At 46.9% G+C, this 18,695-nt stretch overlaps 1 long non-coding RNA gene across 1 annotated transcript in view; it reads left to right on the forward strand.

Moving 5' to 3' along the window:
- The first annotated feature begins 13,156 nt into the window (after positions 1-13,156).
- Positions 13,157-18,695, forward strand: part of LOC123361717 — a 62,207-nt gene continuing 56,668 nt past the window's right edge. Inside the window, exon 1 of the long non-coding RNA XR_006576200.1 lies at positions 13,157-13,276. This is a non-coding gene — a long non-coding RNA (uncharacterized LOC123361717). The remainder of the gene's footprint in view (positions 13,277-18,695) is intronic.

Here is an 18,695-nt window from a genome sequence, read left to right on the forward strand (position 1 = left end):
ATAGAGCTACTTAAGTGTGCAGTACCTATTTTGGGTTGAAACTTCTACTCAGGTGTAACATGTTACTTAGTAATGATGAATTGTGATGATCATGCCCCCTGGAGTTTTCATTAAAAGGACATCAGTGCTCATATTGCTGACAGCTATTCAAATCTCTTATTTAACTCTAAAGGGAGAGTCGTTTTCAGATGCATTCCTCTTTAAATTCCAATAAGGGAGGCTTCTCCCAGATTGAAAAGAGACTGATCACAAAATTTCTGTGTGGTCTAAAAAGTGCGAAGAGGAAATCACTGATTTCCAAAGGACTGCTGCTGTGCTACTAGAGCAGTGGGGGGTAATCCACTGGCGGGCTGCCACAGTTTGTTTACATTTGTACAGCCGCCCGCAGCTCCCAGTGGCTGCGGTTTGCCATTCCCAGCCAATGGGAAGCGGGAAGCGGTGGCCAGCATGTCCCTGTGTCCCGTGCCACTTCCCGCAGCCCCCATTGGCCGGAAACAGTGAACCGCAGCCACTGGAAGCTACAGGCAGCCGTGCAAATGTAAACAAATTATCTGGGAGCCCGTGGGCCACAGGTTACCCCGCACTGTATTAGAAGATGTACAAACATCTGTTCTCTGTATAGCGTGCAGTGCTATACAGTCAACAGGATACTTTAGGGGAGCTTCTAGATCAGGGGTTCTCAAACTGGGGAGGGGGGTCACAAGGTTATTACATGGGGGGTCGCAAGCTGTTAGCCTCCCCCCCAAACCCTACTTTGCCTCCAGCATTTATAATGGTGTTAAATATATAAAAATGTTTTTAATTTCTAAGGGGGGGAGGGTCACACTCAGAGGTTTGCTATGTGAAAGAGGTCACCAGTACAGAAGTTTGAGAACCACTGACCTAGATGTACGGTGTTGTTGATGTATCATTAACAGATCTGGAACTGGAAGTTATTCAACACTGGGCAAGTTGTTTCTAGAGAGACAAAACGTGCTCTGTCCCTTGTAGTACTGTTTCACTCTGGAGTTTCCCCAGGTTAATACAGACAACTGTATTCTAAGGCATGTTTTTCAATTGATCATGGGCGGCATGTATTGTAGGCTGGGGGAGGCTATGCCTCCCCAAACAGCCCCGCATGGCCCCGCCCACGCTCTGCCCCGAGGCCCCTCCTGCTTGCAGCTAGTTGGCCCCAGCCCAGGCAGGCTGCTCCCTTTTAAACATCAACATTAATGATTTCACTGCTCATAAAGGCATGTAAGAAAGAAAAGGACATATCAAACTATGACGATCTATACCGGTTTTAAGTGTGGGGGTGTGCTGGAGACCTGCTGGATCTGCAAAGATGTATTAAAAAAAACCATGGATGGACAGGTCTTTAACAACACATAGCAGGTTTAAAGGGTGCATGGTAGGTTTTAGTTTTCCAGAAAGGAAGCTCAGGGTATGTCTACACTTAAAACATTGTAGTGGCACAGCTGCACCACTGCAGCCCCTCAGTGAACGCACTACCTACACTGATGGAAGGTTCTCCCGTTGTTCCTGAGAGGCGGAATCTAGGTCAACAGGAGAATTCTCCCATCTATCTCTCTTTGTATACACGGGGGTTAGGTCAGTTGAACTGCATTGATGAGGGGTGTGGATTTTTCACATCCCAAATTGATGCAGTTGTACTGACCTAATTTCCTGGCGTAGACCAGGCCTCAGCTTTCAAAAACATTAGGGAAATGCTGGTTTAGATAACTGAAATTCATGGTACTAAATTTTTTTCCCCATGCAATCATCCCAATTAACCAGAAGGGCCTATTATCAGGATTCAGTGTAGAATTTGTTGTAGTTAAAGGAATAATGGAAATGGAACTTTTGTAAAACAAAATAGAAAATGTGCAATTTCACTTGAAACGTAGAGAATAAGTTTGTGTTCATTCCAGTAACCAAAGAAGACTTGAGTTCACATCTTAATTTTGTTTCAAACTAAACTGCATTTGTGTGATTACCTGAAGAGAATTTACCTCCACCTGTATGTTTTTAGACTGAGGTTTTTGTTTGATTTTATTACCTTTCTCTGAAGAATCAGATGCTGAGCACCGCTGTAGCCAGGATACCAAATTAAAGGCTTGATTGGCCTGTGTTACATAAGAAGTTAGACTTGGTGATCACATTGTCTTTTCTGGCCTTGGAATCTCTGAATCTTGCTCCTACTGAAGGTAATGGAAAAAAGTCCTCCTATTGATTTCAGTGGGAGCAAGAACCTGGTCCTAAATAGGCTGTTGTGGTATGGGAAACCCAGTGCTCCTCATCTGTCTTTTTTTTTTATGGCAACATTGAAAAACCACTAGACACTCTGGCCTGATTGTCTCTGTCTCTTCTTAAGAGTGTGATTGAATTGTAAGAGGAAGGGTTCTTTCATTTAGGATTAAAGTGCATAGACAAAGCCATAGGGTGAGAAGCTGACCATTTTAGCCTGCACAACATCTCAAGCAACTAACACATATTCACACTGTAGGTCACTAAATTCACTCACATAAGAATCAAATATATGGGTAACTTTCTAGTTAAAAGGCTCAACATTTGTTGTCACTGAAATATGCAGCCCAGGGAGCCCATTGTATTTTTCAGGAGCACTTGCCAAAACTCTTGGTACTTTAATGTTATACAGTCAACCTCTTGATTTAGTTCTCAAGTTTCATAGCTCTTTGCTTAGTCTCCAGGAAACTTTAATACCCTTGTTAAACATAAATTAACCAGGAGGCAAGCTTGAATCATTTACTGCTGTTTTGCATATGGGCTAGCTTGGCCTTCCTCCCAGTTTGTGAGCAACTGGAAATTTTTTTTTCTCATATTGCTCTGAAAACTCTGTGGGGTTTTTTTGTTTTTAATTTATATGACGTGACACTGTGGCTTGTCATGAAATTTTTTTAAAGAGTTTCTTTTACCCAGCAAATATTATTTATTTCAGATAGAGGCTATTCACGGTGAAGATACTGGCAGAGGAGAATGAAGCGAGTGTCTTTGCATTTGTTAGCAGCATGATACTGCATGCTCATTTCTCAAACTGAAGTCTCTGCTATAATACATTGCTTAAATTACTGTAAATCCTTCTTTGATTAGCTACTACCTACATATCAGAATAAATTAGGTATTTTGCTTTTCCAAAAGAGTGTTCTGGGTGGTATTTTAAAATGTTATAAAATGAATAAAAACACATTTTCCCTAATAATAATGCAGGAGAAAGGAAGGGGGAAGGGTATAAATCATGACTGCAGTCACTCCATGTTTAATTATATTGTATAAATAGTCCACAAACACTAAGTGGGAGAATCACCTATCAAACTAAAGAAGGAATTTTTACACTAAGGGTGGGAGTTATGACCATACTGCAGCACATCAAGGAAATACTAACAAAAATGTGATTGTTCACACCATCTGCAAATGACAAAACAAAGATGAAGGCTGAAACAAAACAACCCCCCCCTCAAAAAAAATCAGACTAGTTATTAGAAATACGCAAAATCTTTAGTTTGCAATCATGTGAAACTTGAAGTGTTTTGGTGTTTGATCCCAAAACAAAATTCAACATTCTATTGATGGACTGTCTGTAGCCTGATTCCCCCAAACCCATAGTATCTTTGAGGTGAGGGGGGCTGGGAAGATGACCGGCTCTTCCCAACTCTTCTTTAGCAATAGTGGCCTAAATACTCAACGAGGATCTGGTTCTGTAGTTGAATTTGTCCATTATCTCTAAGCGATAAGCTTCACTTGCTCTTTTGTCTGTGCCCTATTTGAGCCCCAGCTAAACCCCTAAACTGAACCCTAAATGGGCTTGGATCTCTTATCCTTAAGAGAACAATCCTACTCAGCCCAGGTTAGAGCAAACAAAGGAAGTCTCTGTTTTAAAGAACAGCAAAAGAAAATATAGGAGTGGCAGTGAGCAGGGGCGGCTCTAGGCGTTTTACCGCCCCAAACACGGCAGGCAGGCTGCCTTCGGCGGCTTGCCTGCGGGAGGTCCGCCAAAGCCACGGGACCAGCGAACCCTCCGCAGGCATGCCGCTGAAGGCAGCCTGCTTGCTGCCCTCGCGGTGACCGGCAGAACGCCCCCAGTAGCTTGCCGCCCCAAGCACGCGCTTGGCGTGCTGTGGCCTGGAGCTCCCTCTGGCAGTGAGGAACCTACAGCATTGTGAAATATCTTACTTGGGATCCTGCAGAAGTCTAAGAAAGCTAATACTGAATAATACTGGATACATTCTATAGTAAATTGCTGGACCACACTCTGAAATATATTTAAGACACAAAATAGCCAGTGTCAGGTTTATTGTTCTAAGCTAATAATAATTTAGTACATGAAAAATGATCTATACGATACCAGCCCCCAGGAAGCTGTTTTGTGCAGCAATGTTACGTTCACCTTAAGCAGAGGGTGTGCGCCCAAAAATCTAACCCATCAGTTTGTCCCAGTTCTCTAACTTCTTGTTCTGTTCCTTCCTTATCTTTGTTTGGGATACTAGCATTCTAGGTACTGGTCTGTGAAGGTACTCTAAAGGACTGGGGCATAGGCGGTCTGGCCTAGCGGTCACAGCTAGGCTGAGGTCTGCCCACCAGGAACAGGAGTCATTGGGCAGGAGTTGGAAGAATCATAAGGCCAGGTCCTGTAAACGGGGGTCAGAGTCAGGCTGGAGTCAGAGGTTGGAGATCAGAGGCAGTACCAAGCTAGAATCAAGAGAGAGAGGAATTGGGGTCAAAGTCAGGTTGGAGTCACAGACCAGGAAACAAGGAAAAGTCTGGTATTGCAGCAGTCCAAGGTCTGTGCAGTTGCCTAGACAACTTCCTGGGGCAACCCTTGGGGTTAAGTATGGGCACTTGGCCAATCATAGGACCTCGGGGTACTATCACTCTGGGGTACTATCACTTCCTGCAGCACCTACTCTCCACAGTGCTCCCTCAGTCTACCTCTGTATATATAAAAGCAGCAAAGAATCCTGTGGCACCTTATAGACTAACAGACGTTTTGGAGCATGAGCTTTCATAGAATCATAGACTTTAAGGTCAGAAGGGACCATTATGATCATCTAGTCTGACCTCCTGCACAATGCAGGCCACAGAATCTCACCCACCCACTCCTGTATCAAACCTGTCTCTGAGCCATTGAAGTCCTCAGATCATGGTTTAAAGACTTCAAGGTGCAGAGAACCTTCCAGCAAGTGACCCGTGCCCCATGCTGCAGAGGAAGGCAAAAAAACCCCAGGGCTTCTGCCAATCTGCCCTGTAGGAAAATTCCTTCCCGACCCCAAATATGGCGATCAGTTAAACCCTGAGCATGTGGGCAAGACTCACCAGCCAGCACCCAAGAAAGAATTCTCTGTAGTAACTCAGATCCCACCCTATCACAAGCTACAATGATGAAGGAGGTCAATTCACCCAAGCTTGCATGACTTTTTCCCGGTGACTGCAGGCAGCACCTCCTCTGCACCTTTGGGGATGGGATCCCAATGCCCAAGCCTTTGGCCAAATGCTTCTGCTGTGCTTCCACCTCCCCTTGCAGGGCAGAAGCGAGGACCCCCCACTCTTTCGTGGGTGAATACCCACTTCGTCAGATGACATGCATCCGACGAAGTGGGTATTCACCCACGAAAGCTCATGCTCCAAAACGTCTGTTAGTCTATAAGGTGCCACAGGATTCTTTGCTGCTTTTACAGATCCAGACTAACACGGCTACCCCTCTGATTCTGTGTATATATATATATATACACAAGCTAGCCAGCATATATTAGTCAACAAGACAACTTATACATTGTTAATTGTTATAATTAAGGTGACACGTTGGACAAATTAATATATGATGCAGTGGTGAAAGCCTTTATATTGATTTAAAGTGTCTTACCAAAATGTCTAAGCAGCAATACATAATTAACAGAGCTAAAATTAATACGCTTTGTAACATAAGCAAAGCCTTAAATGCAACTTCTATCCTAGTGTGGGAAATCCATGTTTCAAGATCCCCATCATGGGCAAAGTCATTCAAGGCTTGTTTTGCCTTGTGCACATCATTGCTAAACTGAATAATGTGTGTCTTTGTCTAGTAATGTTTTTAAATTTAAAGTGAGTGGATTTAATATGCATGTTCATACTGGTAATACCTTTCAATTTCAGACTGATATTGGGGTTCACTTTGGATAATAGATTTATTTTGATAAACTGCCATAGGCATTATTATAGTGTATCCTACAGTGCTATGTACAGGAGGAAAATATAACAGAAATTTGGAGTAGTGACAAGTTAGGCCTCCACATGTAAATTCCTTGTAATTCTTTATTACACAGTCCAGTCCAGTTATATTGTTACCTTTACTGCTATCCCATTGTCCTAGCGTAAGCCGTTGTAACCACACACTGCAGTTGTGATGTTAAAAACTTTCCTGGAACTACAAGCTGAGTGCAGTGCTCTTCAAGCTTCCATTGCCACATGATACACCAGTAGTTGAGGTAGATCCATTTGCTCCTTGTAGATTCTGTCTTCCAGATAATCTACTGAATGGACAGTAGCTAATTTGTCAAACAATGCTGTGTCAGGATCCAGTACTGGTAGTGATAATGTAAAAGAAATATTCATGGAATTAGACACTGAGCAAGATTGTTTTGAATAATATGTGCCTCGATTAGGATGTAGTGTCACTAACCCCAAATTATGAATGGTACTAAAAAGGAATTTGTCTACATGAGTCAAAACACTGCCAGTTAGTCATAGTTTTTTGTTATACACTGAGGGCATTATCTGTTAGCTAACTGTTCATCTTTATTAAATTCAGGCCTGGCTGGCTGCACAAGTGTATGTGAGATTAATGAACACTAGCATCCCACCCTTTACTGAGTATTACCCTCCAAACAGTTAGGTCGGGACTGCACACTCCTTGGTTTAACTGATGTTTTGGCTAGATGACTCCTGGTTAGGAGAATCTTCATTCCTACAACCAGCATGATATGTGATACTCTCCTGAGACACAAGGCAGGTGAGGCAATGTCTGTTATTGGAGGAACTTCTGTTGGTGAGAGAGCATAGGCGCCAACTCCATGGGTGCTCTGGGGCTGGAACACCCACGGGGAAAAATTAGCAGGTGCTCCGCACCCACCTCCACTCCTCACCTCTTTCTACCCCCCCCAGCGCACCATGTCCCTGCTCCTCCCCCTCCCAGAGCTTCCCTCCCCCTCCAGCTGCCTAACAGCTGTTTGGTGGCACTTAGGACTTTCAAGGAGGGAGGGAAAGGAGTGGGGACCTGGCGTGCTCAGGAGAGGAGGTGGACAAGAGGCGGGGCAGGGGCGGGGACCTGGGGGAAGGGGGTGGAATGGGGGTGGGAAGGGGGTGAGACTTGGGGGAAGAAGAGAGGTGGGGCGGGGCCAGGAGTGGGGGGATGTAGCACCCACCGGGCAGATGGGAAGTTGGCACCTATGTGAGAGAGACAAGCTTTCGAGCTACACAGTGCTCTTCTTCAGGTCTGGAAAAGGTACTGAGATTGTTACAGCTAAATATAAGATCAAGTAGATGGTTGAGCATAAGGAGTTAGTACATATTCTAAGGGACCATTCAAGGTGAAATGGCCTGTTAACATCCCCGTAGTCATAGGACAAAAAGGGGGGTTAGTGGGTGACAAATTGCTGTAATAAGCCATAGATCCAGTGTCTTTGTTCAGACTATGAGTTAGTGTCTAGCCAAGCTATGAATTTAAGCTCCCAGGCTAGTCTTTGAAAGTGGTGTGTGAAGATGAAGACTGACAGGTCAATATAGAGTGATCGCTTTGTGAAAAATATTCATCCACAAGTGATAGGGTGTCTGTTATTTATCACTTTCCTGTGTGAGTTCATTCAAGAGAATAGTGATTGTCTAGTTTCACCCACACAGTTGTTTTTGGGGCATTGAGTACTCTGGATGAGGTACACCACATGTAATAGGCATATGTAGGACCCATGGATCATGAAAGGTGTGTTGATCATTGCAACAGTGGAGATATCTCTGCAGGTTTTGCATCTGTTTGTTGTGGCAGGGTGTGGTGCTGCCTTGAGTTTGTGTTTCCTGGTCCGTGGGGATCTTGTTTCTGATGATAAGCTTGGAGAGGCAGGAGTGTTGTCTGAAGGCCAGAAAAGGAGGTTTGGAAAGATTTCTTTCAGGATGGAGTCCCCATCAACCATGGGTTATAATTATTTGATGATATTACATATGGGTTCCAGTGTGGTGTGGTAGGTGACAACTAGGGATATGCAATTGAAGGGGGTTTTCTTTTTGTATTGAGTAGGTCATCTCTGGGTATTTGGGTGGTCCATTCCGTACTGTGAGCTACTTCTCTGGTGGAGTGTCCTTATCTGGTGAAGGTGTTTTTGAGTGTGTTAAGGTGTATATCCCAGCTATAGAAGGACCTTTACTGTGATGCCCTGTCCTTTTAAATGTTTGAGCACCCCCTTCCCCCAGTGAAAAGCCCCATTTTCATGTTAGTTTCAGTTTTGCAGCCAGAACAATAAACCACCACAACTGTTTTTCTATCAGCTCCCTCTATGTCTATCTCCTTCTCTGCTGGATCCAAATATAACACTTAGGGCATGGTTACACTTGAAGATGTAAAGCATTTTGAGTTAAACCAGCCTTCGGAGAGTGCAGTAGGGGAAGCACTACAGTCTGTCCACACTAACAGCTGCAAGCGCACTGGCATGGCCACATTTGCGGCACTTGCAACAGCATTAGGAGCAGTGCATTAGGGGCAGCTATTCCACAGAGCACCTCTTCCAATTCTGGTGCTGTGGCTTGTGGGAAGGGTGCGGGGCATTCTGGGTCCTGTCCCAATGCCCCATGATGCATCGGTTAGCATCCCAGCAATCCCTGTGTTTCCGTCCACATTTGGTGCCATCTTTCAATGTTTTTTTGTGCTGTGCGCTCTGTCTTCCCTTTTTGGTCTGTGGGAATGGAGCCCAAACTGCTGAGGAATATGCTGACGAGTCTCGCCAGCACATCACGTTTGGCAGTCAAGTTACTCCTTAAGATCCAAACTGACGGTGAGGACTCCAACCATGATATCGACTTGAGTAACACATATGACACGAGATTGCTTGTGACATTCACAGACATGCTCACCACCATGGAACGCTGCTTTTGGGCTCGGGAAACAAGCACTAAGTGGTGAGATCACATCATCATGCAAGTCTGGGATGACAATAAGTGGCTGCAGAACTTTTGGTCGAGAAAAGCCACTTTCATGGGACTGTGTGATGAGCTCGCCACCACCCTGCGGCGCAGGGACACGAGATTGAGAGCTGCCCTGATGGTGGAGAAGCAGGTGGCTATTGCAATGTGAAAGCTGGCAACTCCAGCCAGATACCGATCGGTCGTTAACCAGTTTGGAGTGGGAAAGTCGACCATTGGAATCGTGTTGATGCAAGTTTGCAGGGCCATTAATCGCATCCTGCTCAGAAAAACCCTGACTCTGGATAACATGCATGACATTGTGGCTGGCTTTGCACAAATGGGTTTCCCTAACTGCGGAGAGGCGATAGATGGGACGCATATTCCAATTCTGGCACCAGCCCACCTAGCCACTGAGTACATTAATCAGAAGGGGTATTTCTCTATGGTTTTCCAGGCACTTGTGGATCACCATTGGCATTTCATTGACATTAATGCAGGCTGGCCCAGAAAGGTGCATGGCGCACGCATCTTTTGGAACACTGGCCTGTTCAGGAAGCTGCAAGCTGGGACTTTTTCCCAGACCAGAAGATCACCGTAGGGGAAGTTGAAATGCCAATTGTGATCCTTGGAGACCTCGCTTATCCTTTAATGCCGTGGCTCATGAAACCCTACACAGGGTGTCTTGACAGCAACAAGGAGCGGTTCAACAACAGGCTGAGCCGGTGCAGAATGACTGTGGAGTGTGCTTTTGGCTGTTTAAAGGGCTGCTGGCGCTCTGTGTATGGGAAGCTGGACCTGGCTGATGACAGTATCCCCGCGGTTATATTCATGTGCTGTACTCTCCATAACATTTGTGAAGGGAAGGGTGAAAGATTCACTCAGGCATGGAACTCGGAGGTTCAACACCTGGAGGCTGAATTTGAACAGCCAGAGATCAGGGCTAGTATAGGGGCCCAGCGCGGGGCTGCAAGGATTAGGGATGCCTTGAGAGAGCAATTTGAGGCTGAAAGTCACCAGTAATGTTTGGTGCCCTGCACAGGAGTGAATTGCAGTGGTTCCAATGTTAGTAGTAATCTATGTTTGCTACACAGACTTTCAGTGCCTGTTGCTTTCCTGGGCTAAGATATCTTTTACTTTATGCAATAATAAAGAATGTTTTCAAAGCCAAAAAATCCATTTATTGAAAAGAAAATGCATTTATTGAAAAGAAACACAACTGTTTGGGAAACAGAAAGGGGTGGGGAATGGTACAATCACAGATTTGCATATGTCCTGTTATCATACTCAGCCTTTCTGTCTGGAGTGCTGTGCAATGAGTGCTGTACTTCAGGATGGCTATGCTGCATGGTGATGGGGGTTGAGTGCAGTGGGTAAGAGTCGTAGTTTTCAGGGCTGGGTGGTGAAGCTACAGGTGTTGGAGGCAGCTGGTGGTGGTAAGAATCCGGATGTTGGAGAAAGTGGGTTGGAGGAGAAATGGGGGCACAAGGGAAAGAGTTTTGGGACAAGGGCTTCAGGGGTGGGGCGGCGGCACGGTAGTGCTCCACCTGCATGGCTACAAGCACCTGGATAGAGTCCGCTTGGTGCTCCATGATGCTTATCAGCTGATCCGTGCTTTGCTGCCGGAGCACCGTGCTTTTGTGGCGGCACTCCTCATTCTGCTAGCAGATCCTCCTTTCGCTCTCCCTCCACTCCTGCACTTTTAGATTCTCATTAAGTGACTGCTGCATTACTTTATGCAGCATGTCTTCTTTACTTCTACATGGCCTCTTCCTGATTCTTTGCAGTCTCTTGGCCGGTGATAACATGGATGGCTGAGATCTCAAAGTTGCATCTCTAAAGGCAAAATGCAACACTTAACAGAGGCAGCATTGTTCACACCAGACAGAGAAATGATTCCCCCATACTTAAGGAGGGCAAGCACAGCCTACACAATAGCATAATTTGCCCGTCCCAAAGCGAGCGCACATAACCCATGGGAGCCCCAAAATGGTGAGTAAGAACAGGGTCAAGCATGACTGATTGTTTCACGGCTGTACTGTCCTCTGGGCTGCTGTGCCTTGGGGAGAGCCAACAGCTGCAGAGGGCACCTATACTGAATGCTGTCCTCACATTTTCCACAGGAGTTCATTCTGGAAGATATCTCGCTGTTCAGGGTGACCTGGGAAGCAAGAGAGGGTCTTCTGCTACAATGAGACTTATGCCCTGGCCCATATGCAGCTTGCCTGTGTGCAGCAATGGTCTCCATGCCCTCCACAGCACAGTGGCTTGGACATGTTAGCCTAACTGGGACAAGGACCACAGTGGCTCTCCCAAGAAACTTGCACAAGGGTATTGCCCAAGTTCTGGATGAGACCTTTGAAGAGATCACTGAGGCCGATAACTGCAATATGAGAGAGCATATCAACGCCCTGTTCCGCATCTAGGCATGCATGCAGCCATAACCCTCCTCGCCCCAAGAGCCCACACTGAATAACTTCCTTCCGAAAATAAAAGCTGCTTACCAGGAACCTCCTCTGATGTTTGTCCTTCCTCAAGCACTGGCCGCCATGACTGGCTACTTTCCTCTTGGCTTGAGAACAGTTCCTGGCTGCATGCATCTAGGGATTCCGGGGTGTCTTCCTCCGCCTCAGCACCCTCGCTCCTGCTTTGCTCCTCCTCCTCCTCCTGCCTTGTTGGACTGGGCTCTGAAGTGTCCATGCTGGTACTCGGAGTGGAGGTGGGGTCACCCCCAAGTACCGTGTCCAGCTCTTTGTAGAAACAGCCGGTCACAGGGGCAGCACCGGAGCGGCGGTTTACCTCGCGGGCTTTGCGGTAGGCATTCTGCAGCTCCTTCACTTTAACCCTGCACGGCAGAGCATCCCCGTCATGGCCCCTTTCCATCATGTCCCTTGATATCTGCCCGAAGGTATCGAAATTCCTATGGCAGGAGCGCAGCTGGGACTGGGCAGCTTCCTCCCCACAAACACTGATTAGTTCCAGCACCTCGCCATTGCTCCATACTGGGGATTACCTCGTGCGTGGAGGCATGGTCACCTGGAAAGATTCGCTGAGAGCACCACGCCTGGCTGAGCAAACAGGAAGGGGATTTTCAAAATTCCCAGAGAATTTAAAGGGCGGGACTGATGGTTGGTCACCAGAGGACAGGGCAGTAGAGTTCAAACTGATGACCAGAGTGGCTAGAACAGGCATTGTGGGACACTTCTGGGAGCCGATAAGAGCACATTAACAGACCAGGACATCCACACTGGTGCCACAGTGCTCCAGCGGATGCACATCAAACATTATTCCACTCGCCAAGGTGGATTACCAGGATTGCTCTAGCCACGGAGTCAGAACGTTCTACGTGCCTTGCCAGTGTGGACACGTTGTGAGTTAGAGCGCACTGTGCTGCTTTAATGAACTCTAACTTGCAAGTATAGCCATGCCCTTAGATTCTACTTAAGGATCCAATAGAGGGGAACATGGTCACACACACATATAAGGCCTTGATCCTGCTTAAGCATGGATGTAACTTTACTCATAGTCCCACTTACTTAGGTGAGTAAACTTTATACCTGTGCGATGCTTAAATATTTGCAGATTTGGGGATGCAGTGAAGTCAATGGCAAATGAATCCAATGATATCAATGAGAGCACGACTAGATGATGTAGGGGAGACACAACTCATAAATTAGTTCCCTTTATTTTGGCCCTTTAATTTTTGCTACCTTTCTCTAGCTGAAGTTCCCCCTAGGAATCCCTTTAAAGGGGTGCTCTGCACAGCCTCATGCTATTGGTTTGCTGAGGAATCCCCATATTGTTGTTTGTGTCCCTCCTAGCCCTATGCTGTGCTGCCCCACCAAACGCAAGCCCAGCTACTACCTGCTTGTGAAGGTATAAGGGATACCATTCCTTTGTGGTCAGGGGCCTGCAGCTGGGTGGATTGCTGACTAACCCTGTCTGATGCACCTGGAACTGAATTAGCTGATTCTTGTAAAGAAGGTCAGCAGGAAATGGAGGAGGGGACTGCAAACACCCTCCAGGAAGCTGAGGCGATTAGGGGCAGTCCTCCCACTGGACCGCTACTGAAAAGAGGAATTGCTCCATGAAACCAAATGGACAGAAGGGAGATTATGTGGAGTCTTCTATTCCTGAGGTAAAAGACAAGAAATTTTGGTTCCTGGAATTACTGCCATGAGGGTTGGGGAAGGGACAACTTGGCCTGCCCAGACTTTTTGAGGGAAGAGTTTGTAAGGTTTTGATTTTTTTTGTTCCTAAACCTGCTGGAAACTGTTTCCCTGGATTCCCTGAGAGAGCTCAGAGCAAATTAACCCAGGGAGTGAACTGACTCAGCAGGAGCAAAGCTGGGTCTGGTAGGAGGAGGGCACTATAAGATAGGCCCTAATCTTTTTACCTTGCCTCTGCTCCCTGTTTGTGCAATGCCTCAGTCCCAAGTATTCTGGTTGCTTGGGGCTCTTTGAGTGAGTGTTTCTGGAAGACGAGGGATAAGAAGCCTTGGTTATGGCTTGAGCACATTTTGCATGTGAATTGGGGGTATGATCTGGTCCACTGTAAAGACTTGACCCAGGGTTAGTTCTAAGAAAGTTAGGAATTATAAATGGGAATAGGAACTATTGTCCTTAAGAAGGACAAGAGCTGTGTAAAAAGCTTGAAGGATGGTCCTATAGCTAGGTCCTACTCTGGAGAACTGGGTTCAGTTTCTGTTTCTGGCAGTACCCAAATTCCCAGCTGGGACTCCTGCCCCTGCTTCAGCCAGGTTTTCCCACCATGCTCCAGGTCCACCCAGTCTGCCCCTTCTCCAAACCAGGCCTCTCCCCCCAACATACTCAATCCAGGCCCCTTTCTTCCCCACCCCAAACATACACACAGATGATATGGATCCTAGGACACAGCTACGCTAGAGAGTATAGTGGTGCATATGCAATGGCACCACTGTAAGCTCTCGAATGTAGCTGCTCTATGTTGACAAGCAGTCTCCGGGTCAGCTTACCTTCTGCTGCTCACAGGGGCTGGAGTAGTTATGTCAGTTAGAGAAGCTGACATAGTGCTGTCCACACCAGCCCTTATGTCAGTGTAACTTATGTCACTAAAGAGGATGAATAAATCTTGCAGATATAAGCTGTAATGTAGACATAGCCTTAATCATTCTTTTTTTGGCCCCAGATGTTTAAATTTGCATTCCCTTCATTTCCCCCTCCACTCAAGTTCCCAGCTCATATAGGTCAGGGAGAGGGGCCCAGAAACTCTTAATTCGTCTATGATTCTAGGGTTGGAAGAGACCTCAGGAGGTCATCTAGTCCAGTCCCCTGCTCAAAGCATGACCAGCCCCAACTAAATCATCCCAGCCAGGGCTTTTTCAATATGGGCCTTAAAAACCTAAAAGGATGGAGACTCCACCTCTCTAGGTAAGCCATTCCAGTGCTTCACCACATCCTAATATCCAATTTAGACCTTCCCCACTGCAACTTGAGACCATTGCTCCTTGTTCTCTCTTCTGCCACCACTGAGAACAGCTTAGTTCCATCCTCTTTGGAACCCCCCTTCAGGTAGTTGAAAGCTGCTATCAAATCCCCCCTCACTCTTCTCTTCTGCAGACTAAATAAGCCCAGTTCCCTCAGCCTCTCCTCATAAATCAGGTGCTCCTAATAATTTCTGTTGCACTCTGCTGGACTCTCTCCAATTTGTCCACATCCTTTCTATAGTGGAGGACCCAAATCTGGATCTCCAGATATGGCCTCACAAGTGCCAAATAGAGGGGCATAATCACTTTCCTCCATCTGCTGGCAATGCTCCTGTTAATGCAGCCCAATATGCCATTAGCCCAGGGCCACCCAGAGTGGGGGGGCAAGTGGGGCAATTTGCCCCAGGCCCTGCAGGGGGCCCCATGAGAATTCTGCGGCCCCAGCCCCACCTCCGCCTTCTCCCATCACCCGGCGCCTCAGCGCGCTGAGTCCAAGAGCGGCCCTGGACAGAGCTAAAGCGGCGGGGCTCGGGCAGGGCCTGAGCTCCTCCCTGCTCAGAGCCGCATGGTAAGGGGGCAGGGCTGCGAGCTCCGGGCCGACCGGCAGGAACTTGAGCCCTGCTGGAGCCATGCTGCTGCAGCGCTGTCCAGGGCCACTCCTGGATGCAGCGCGCTGAGGCTCCGGGAGAGGGGGAGGCAGGAATAAGCAGCATGGCAGGGGGCCAGGGGGATTGGATAAGGGGCAGGGAGTCCCAGGGACAGGGAGAGGGAAGAGGTTCTAGGGGGGCGGTCAGGGGATGGGGAAGGGGGGGTTGGATCGTGGGCATTCCGGGAGTCTGTCAGGACTGGGGTGGGGGTGGATAGGGGTTGGGGCAGTCAGGGGACAGGGAACGGGAGGGTGGTTGGGGGGGACCTGGGGGGTGACGGGACAAGGATGGGTTGGGGATTCTGAGGGGAGCAGTTGGGGGGCAGGAAGTGGATGGGGGTTGGATAGGGGGCAGGGCCAGGTTGTTTGGGGAGGCACAGCCTTCCCTACCCTAAATCTCATTAAACAGTTTGAGGCTTGCTGACAGCTATTTAACACAAAGAGCCAAGCTGTTATTTTTTCCGTAGGGGAGGGATCACTTGAGAAGAGCAATATCCTACAACACCTACCTAGTTCCTAACCCTACCAAGGGAGACCCCCGCCCCAGGCATTCTCTGAGGCTTCAGAGGGGTTAATTCAGTGGTTCTCAAACTTTTTTGTACTGGTGACCCCTTTCACATAGCAAACCTCTGAGTGTGACCCCACCCTTATAAATTAAAAACACTTTTTAAAAAATATATTTAACACTATTATAAATGCTGGAGGCAAAGTGGGGTTTGAGGTGGAGGCTGACAGCTCATGACCTCCAGTAATAACCTCGTGACCCCTTGAGGGGTCCCGACCCCCAGTTTGAGAACCTCTGGGTTAATTTAATTTTAGCACCCTGTGTCCACATGCATGTGCTATTTTGAGCATTTTAGTTTTCACAACATAGGCTCGTTCCAGAATCTGGAACAAGCTCAAATGCTCAGTTCGTGGAGTATAAACAGTCTATACTAAAGACAAACCCACAGTAACCATCTCCAGTTTGTGAGGGACCCTGTGGAGCCAGTCTCTAGGAAACAGATACATTCATGGAGGTTAAGTCCATTAATGGCTATTAGCCAGGATGGGTAAGGAATGGTGTCTCTAGCCTCGGTTTTTTAGAGGGTGGAGATGGATGGCAGGAGAGAGATCACTTGATCATTACCTGTTAGGTTCACTCCCTCTGGGGCACTTGGCATTGGCCATTGTTGATAGACAGGATACTGGGCTGGATGGACCTTTGGTCTGACCCAGTATGGCAATTCTTATGTGCTAAACTAAATGACTCCAAAGTTATGGAGACAGATCTGAGTCAAGGAAGCCAGCAGAGTATCAGAAACCTGGAAAAATCTCTGACTGGATGGGCTTAGGCATTTGGTCGCAAGCTGAGGTGATTGAAAAGTTTTGGATTTTTTTAAGCAGAATTCTTTTTATTGTTTCTTTAAACAAACACCACAAGCAGCAAATATTTGGCCACGCACTTCTGAAAACCCAAACCATGTTCAGGTTTTGGCAGACTAATTTCAGCTTTTCAATTAAAAAAAACACAACAAATTTTGAAGAAAAGCAGACATTGTCCGTGATTTTTTTCTGCTTTTTAAAACCCCCTAGTTTTCGATCCAAAAAAAATTTTGACGGAAAATATTTGTCCAACCCTTTTAATGAGCTTTAGTGCTTTTTAGCACTAGCTGATGCTGAGAACCAGTGATACCTTGCAAAGGTGACTTGAAAAGAAGTTTTCTCAAAACTGGGTTTGTGCTGAGATGTGGAAGGCTTTTAAATGTTTATTTTTCCCAGGGCTGCCTGGGGGGGCAATTTGCCTCAGGCCCCACAGGGGCCCCCATGAGAATATACTATTCTATAGTATTGCAACTTTTTTTTATGGAAGGGGCCCCTGAAATTGCTTTGCCCCAGGCCCCCTGAATCCTCTGGGCAGCCCTGCATTAGAATCATAGAAGATTAGGGTTGGAAGGGATCTCAGAAGGTCATCTAGGCCAACCCCCTGCTCAAAGCAGGACCAATCCCCAGACAGATTTTACCCCAGTTCCCTAAATGGTCCCCTCAAGGATTGAACTCACAACCTTGGGTTTAGCAGGCCAATGCTCAGCCTTCTTGTCAACAAGGGCACACTCCTTGAGCTTCTCGTTCACTGTAATCCCCAGGTCCTTTTCTGCAGAACTGCTGCTTAGCTGGTCAGTCCCCAGCCTGTAGTGGTGCATGGGATTTTTCCGTCCTAAGCGCAGGACTCTGCACTTGTCTTTGTTGAACATCATCCGATTTCTTTTGGCCCAATCCTCCAATTTGACTAGGTTACTCTGGACCCTATCCCTACCTTCCAGCATTTCTACCTCTCCTCCCGCAGCTTAATGTCATCTGCAAAATTACTGAGGATGCAATCCATCCCATCATCCGGATCATTAATGAAGATGTTGAACAAAACCAACCCCTGGGGCACTCCACTTGATACCAGCTGCCAAGTAGACATGGAGCCGTTGATCACTACCCATTGATCCTGATCTAGCTAGCTTTCTACCCACCTTATAGTCCATTCATCCAACCCATATTTTTTTAACTTGCAGGCAAGAGTACTGTGGGAGATCGTATCAAAAGCTTTGCTAAAGTCAAGATCTGTCATGTCTACCACTTTCCCCAGATTCTCCTTCTTCCCTTTTTTAAAGATGGGCACTAAATTTGCCTTTTTCCAATCGTTCAGGATCTCCCCGATCACCACGAATTTTCAGAGATAATGGCCAATGGCTCTGCAGTCACATCAGCCAACTCCCTCAGCACCTTTGGATGCTTTAGATCTGGGCCCATGGACTTGAGAATGTCCAGCTTTTCTAAATAGTCCTTAACTTGTTTTTTCACCACTGAGGGCTGCTCACCTCCTCCTCATAAGAGCAGAGTTCCCCCAGATCCCAGAATAAACAGACAGGGAGAAGGGCTCAGACTTCTGTAGTGGAGTAGGGCTCCTCCAAATCCCAGGACAGAGACAGAAAGGGAGACTTACCTTTAACCCCCAAAATTCTCTTCCACCCCTCACATTCTCCAAACACTGTCATCTTCCATCCACTCCCCCTAATCCCTCCCTTCCCCCGCTCCTTACCTGATCTCCCAACCCCTCTTCCCTCCCCTGCCACCTATTCCCATCCCTCACTGCAGACACAATCATCTCTACCCCTATTACCATGTACTCCTGCACCCCATAATCACCCTGCCCATCCCTTCCCAGTGAACATTTGAATGTGTAATTTATTTTCTTTTCAAAAATAGTTTCAGTGCCTTCTGAATTTTCTTCTTTTCGGATTACATTTCTAAAGCAAAAACAAACTTTGACAGTGGCAGATTTCTCCCCCCATGTTCATTTTAAACTTCAAAGTTGCAGGAATCTGCAAATCTTATGAAATGGAGATTCGTTGTTTTTTGTTTTTTCTGGGGGCTGCATCTTGGGAACCCCTGGCTCAAACATCCCCATATGTGGAT

Source organism: Mauremys mutica, chromosome 1 (assembly GCF_020497125.1).
Source record: "Mauremys mutica isolate MM-2020 ecotype Southern chromosome 1, ASM2049712v1, whole genome shotgun sequence".
In the NCBI taxonomy this organism is placed as follows: Eukaryota; Metazoa; Chordata; order Testudines; family Geoemydidae; genus Mauremys; species Mauremys mutica.